The sequence below is a fragment of the Pongo abelii genome, chromosome 9, assembly GCF_028885655.2.
Source record: "Pongo abelii isolate AG06213 chromosome 9, NHGRI_mPonAbe1-v2.0_pri, whole genome shotgun sequence".
NCBI classification, from domain to species: Eukaryota; Metazoa; Chordata; class Mammalia; order Primates; family Hominidae; genus Pongo; species Pongo abelii.
This window is the reverse complement of record NC_071994.2, coordinates 10168461-10174166: the sequence shown is the minus strand read 5'-3', so window position 1 is coordinate 10174166 and position 5706 is coordinate 10168461.

Genomic DNA, 5706 nt, shown 5'->3' with positions numbered 1-5706 from the left:
GTGAGCTTTCTAAGGTGGAAATCTGAGTAGGCGGTACCTCCTTTACCTAAAACCCTGTGATGACTCTGGGTTTTGAGCTAAAGCACCCCCAACATCCTGGCTTTGCCAAGGGGCCTTTCAGGAGCTGGGGCGCTGATTCTCACTTCATCCCCCAGAGTGCAGAGAGGATTGCCTTCCTCATCATCCCAGGTCACTCTCACCTCTTGGGCTTTACAGGGTGGCTCCTCCTGCCTGACACCCTCCTCCCACCCTTCATCCACCAACTTCTGTGCATCTCAGGGCCAGCTTGGCTGTTACCTCCCCAGGGAAGACTTCAGGACTGGCCAGGTTCCTGTGGATGCAACAGAAACAGATTCTGCTCTCAGGCTTGGGTCTACCCGAGTCATTGCCGCTGTCTCTGCTACACCGGCTGGTTGCCCCCGTGGGCATCCGAAGCCCTCAGCACATACATCAGTCCTGGCCCCGACTGCAACCACGGTCCTCAATGGCTGACTTGCCCGTCGCCTCCCTGCCCCACCTGCTCCTTGTGACCAGGACCCCACCCTATTCAGTTGACCCCTCTGGGTCAGCACAGCGCCCAGCCATGACTGCTCAAAGACCATGGCACGCAGCAGGGACTTGAGGGGCAGCTCCAAACTCCAGAATGTGAAGAACTCGGTGGTCTGTGTGCTGCAGCAGGGTTCCCCACAAGGCAGATGGAGGGGAAACTGAGGCTGGGAAGCTGAGTCCTTTCTGCCTGGGGCTTCCTCTCTCAAGAAAGGGGCCGGTGGCACACATTTGGAAAAGTGTCTAGCAGTATCAGCAAAGCTAAACAGATGCTCACCCCCTGGCCCAGTGAATCCACCATGGGTCACACCTGCTGCAGTAATGAATTGGGAGTGCATTAGGCTGAGATGACGCCAACACCTTCGGTTCTGACAGAAGCAAACGGAAACCCAACGCAGAGTGAATGGTCCCAGTCTAGGAAACCAAGAGACTTAAGCATAACCAATAAGAAACTGCCAAGTAACCTCTAACTAGGGACTTTCGACTTTAATTAACCAAATGTTCTCTTTGTCTTGCTTTTGCAAACCTCTTATAAAAGTTTCCCCCGATGGCCCCTCAGTGGAGCCTGAGTAGCTCTAGATCCAGTGCTCCTTGATTCATGAATTGCTGAATATTCAAATAAACTTATTGCAAATTTTAATGTGCTCAAGTTTGTCTTTTTAACACACCCAGCAGGAATGAGTGTGGATGTCCCCCAAGCCATTATTTCATGAGCGTCGAGAGAAGGTTTACTTAAGAGAGCCTCGAACTGGAATCACCCCAGTGAAACCCCGTAAGAGCTCTGGACACTGAAGCTCGGGGGAGCTTCCTGGCTGGTGAGCACATGGATGTCCCAGGTAGCTGAGCTGCCTGGTTCCCTGGAGAGAGGGCATGAGGCTCAGTGTTCAGGACCCCCTCTGACCTTGCCCTGCACATCTCTGCATCTGGCTGGCGCTGATCTGTATATTTCACAATAAAACTGTTATCGTAAGTACAGTGCTTCCCTGAGTTCTGTGAGTTGTTGTAGCAATTTATTGAACATGAGGGGTTTGTGGGAACTCCTGAATTGATAGCCAGTCAAAAGTGCAGGTGGCCTGGGGACCCCTGAACTTGCAGCTGGTATCTGAAGTGGGGGCCGTCTTGTTGGGAACCACGTCCTTAAGCCCGTGGAGTCTGACGCTAACTCTAGGCGGCTGTCAGAACTGAATTACCATCTGCCAGTCGGGGTTGAAACAGAATATTCAGAAACCCCATGTAGCTGAGCAGAAATGTGCTTGAGAAGGGAATCCCACATCTGTTTAGAAAATGGTTTTAACACGGAGACATCCAGAATTGAGTATAGCAATGATGAAGTAGATCAAAATGACAGCATTTACGTTTTTGTGCTAAGTTCAGAAATATGCATCTTTGGCATTTTAAGGACTTACAAAGTTTAAGAGAATTTGGCATATCTGAGTCTTCACATCAGACGTGTGATTCTAATTTTAAATGTGCTCTTGAGTCATTGATTTCTGAGCCCTTCAAACAACCCATGAGCTCAATCCATGATCCCTTCAACCAACCAGTCTGACGCTAGTAATCAGCATCTGTGATTGCAAGTTGAAATCTTACTAAGTTGGTAAACAGTTTTTGAATATTTAAAAATCACCATAATTATACATTTAATGTATTTGATTTATGAGAATCACGTAAGGACTTGGGAAGATTTGTTAGTCAGATAATTGAAAAACTTAGAAAATGGAATATAATAAATTTTGATTGCAGCTTAAAATGTTTAAAGGAATTTAAATTAACTAAGCACGTAAATAATACAAACATTAATTAAATTTCTCCTTATAAATGATGATCGAAATTTGCTGGATCTATTCATAGAATAAGATTTGTAAGTTGCATTTAAAAGCTCAAGGAAGGTGGGTAGAGGAACAGGCAGTTGCTGTTCAATAGGTATGGAGTTTCAGTTATACAAGGTGTAAAGTTCCAGAGATGCACACAGCACAGGACCCACAGTTAACAGTACCACACCGTACACTTAGAAGCTTGTCAAGAGGGTAGATCTTGTGTTAAGTGTTCTTACCACAATTTTTTAAAAAGCAGTAGAGCTAAAAGTTCAAGGAAGAATTAGGACTTAAACATCAACTTTACTTTTATTTATTTATTTATTTTTGAGACAGGATCTTGCTCTGTTGCCCAGGCTGGAGTACAGTGGTGCGATCACGGCTCCATCAGCCTCCACCTCCCAGGCTCAAGCAATCCTCCCACCTCAGCCTCCTAACCAGCTGGGACTACAGGTGCATGCCGCCACGCCCGGCTAATTTTTATATTTTTTTGTGAGACAGGGTTTCACCATGTTGTCCGGGATGGTCTTGAACTCCTGGGCTCAAGTGATCCTCTCACCTCGGCCTCCCAAAGTACTGGGATTACAGGCATGAGCCACTGAGCCTGGCCTAAAAAACAAGTTTAAAAAACAAACTATTTCTGAAGTCTTTTCCCTCCTCAAAGGCTGCCTTCAAGAACACTCAAAAAAATCGTTGGAGTTGGACCAGAAGGACGCTGGAATAAGGTGGATCCAGCTGTCACCTGCCTAGATGAGGCCCAGGACAAATAGGATGGTAGGCACGGCAGGTGGTGGCCTCGAGGGCTCAGTAGGAGCCCGGGACCCAGGGTCCCAGCATTGAACAAGTCCCCAAACCCAGGGACAGGCTGAGTGAGCTCAGAGGGAACAGAGGCTGAAATTGTGGATGGAGATGAATTACAAACACAAGCAAAATAGGCTTTATTTATTTCTCACCTGAGGTTGTGGCCTGAGAGTGATTTACCTTCTTGTTTCCTCCCAGGGACTGGAGGGGAACTGAAGGGCGGCTATGAGGCACATCTTGCCGGCCAGAGAGGCGCTCAGTGCTGGGTAAGCAGCGAGCCCTGTGTCTCTTCCCCTCCTTTCCCTTTATTTCCTTTCTTTTCCTTTTCTTCTTCTTTGCTTTTTAGGCTTTTTGCTGTTTTCTTGCTAGCTCCTCCTCCCTGCATCTCGCTGGTTGCCTTGCTGCGGAGTCTGAGGCCAGCATGTCCGTCGTCCCCCGAATACGCAGGTATTTGCCCATCACAACTCCCCCAAGCCCCAGCTGCCATGGAGGCCTAGGGCGGGGGTCTGATCCCCAGGGTGGCCCTCCCCACAGTGCTCAGGCACTTCCTGGTCAGCAGCAGGTACGGAACCAATGGAGAAATCACGGTGACCTTGGCTAAGCCCCTCTCTGGAGATGGGTGGGTCTCATCAGGGCCCCATCTGGGAAAACAAAACAGTCCCATTGACGACTCTGTCCTCGGCACCCAGAGCCAGAGCTTGGGATGGGAGAGAGGGGTGTGGGGCTGTCTCAGACACGGGGCCTTCTGGAAGATGCCGTTCAGATGCCGAACCCGGGAGGCTTAGGACCCACCCAGGCACTCTGAGATCCGACTGTTGCTATAGGCTGTGTGACGGTCCCCACGACGTCCTCAGCCAGCCCAGCCCACAGCATTGGAAAGGACCACTTTTCTCATTTCCCTTTTGATCTTACTCTGAAAGTGAAGCTTTAAAAGAAATGGGACTTTATTCTTGTGCTTATCACCTGAGTCTGCCACGGAGCACTCACCTTCGGCCAGCAGCTCTGGACCCGGAGGTGCTCCCCAAAGCAGCCCTCAGGCCAGTCTGCAGTGCCCTGGGGTCACCAAAGCATCCCAGCCACTGTGCCTCACAGCCTCTGTGAAAACGAGCCACGACAGCCCAACCACCTGGGTCTTCAGAGCCTCTTGTCTGCTCGGTGTTGCACTCTGTGATTGGCAGAAGAACGCCCCCCGAAGATATTCAGGTCCTAATCCCTAGAACCTGTGAATGTTCCCTTATACGGCAACAGAGACTTTGCAGATGTGATTAAGTTCAGGTTCTTGAGATTAAGGGAGATTATCCCGCATTATCGGAGAGGTCCCTAAATGTAATCACAAGTGTCCTTCTAAGAGGGAGGTGGAGGGAGATTTGGTGAAAGAAGACGGTCACTGAGCACTGAAGCCAGGAGCACGGCTTGGAAGCAGGAGGAGGCGAGGACGGGCTCTCCTCAGAACCTCTGGAGGGTGCAAGTCCCTGCCACCACCTTGGTGTCAGCCCAGGGAGGCTGATTTTGGACTCCTGGATTCAAGACTGTTGGAGAATAAAGTTGTGTGATTTTAAGCCACGGCATCGGTGGTCATTGTTACAGCGGCTGCAGGAAGCAGACACACCTGCCCAGAGCCCCTCCTTGCTCTCGGCTCACCTGGATGCCCGAGCTTCTCCTCTGGGGCCCATGGCCTCTGCTGACCTCCTGGACCCAGCCATCATCTTCCCTAGCACACTGCTGACATCTCACCATCTGGTGGAGAACTTCTGGGCATCTGTCTCTGAACTTGACAATGACACTGCCCTCCCCCCTCCCCGAACACCAAGCAAAGCTTCCATCTCGGTGCCCTTCTGGGAGTCTTCAATCCCCCGGACTCTCACATCAGCCAGAGAAATGCTGGTTATTCCCGAATCCACAGTGACAGTTTTTACACAAGCATGGGGCGGGTGCGGGTGCAGGACATGGAGCCTGTGGTCAGGCAGTGCATGACAGGAACCTTTTTCTCCACCATTGCCACTGAGGCGTGAGTCTCCACCATGCCCCACAGGCTGTAGCTGCTTGGATATCTCCCAGGCTCTCTACGCAGGGGAGGGTGTCCGCTGCTGCCTTCCGTACAGGTCTGTCCCCTGGGGCACAGTGCAGGTGTGGAAGGATGCAAAGTGTTTCTGGAGGTGAAAATGGAAGACATCTGGCACCAAAATCATTTACTCATTCACTCAACAAACATTAATTGGCATCCATGCAAGCCTAGCTCTGTTCTCTTAGGAAGTGACATGGTCCGTCAAAGCATGAGCCCTGGAGGCCGGTCACCTGGACTCAAATCTTGGCCCAACCACCTTCTGGATGTGCGATCTTGGGCAACTTACTTGGCCTCTCTGTGCCTCAAGTAATTGTAGTGCCAACTTGCTGCCCTCCACCAAGGTAGGAGGAAGACATGCGATGAGGTGAGAATGACACTGAGCACAGCGCCTGGCATGCAGCAGGCTCAGGCCCACTCAGCAAAGGGCAAGAAGAGCCAGAGCAGGAGAGGAAACGTGGGAATCAGTAGGATTTAAGGAGG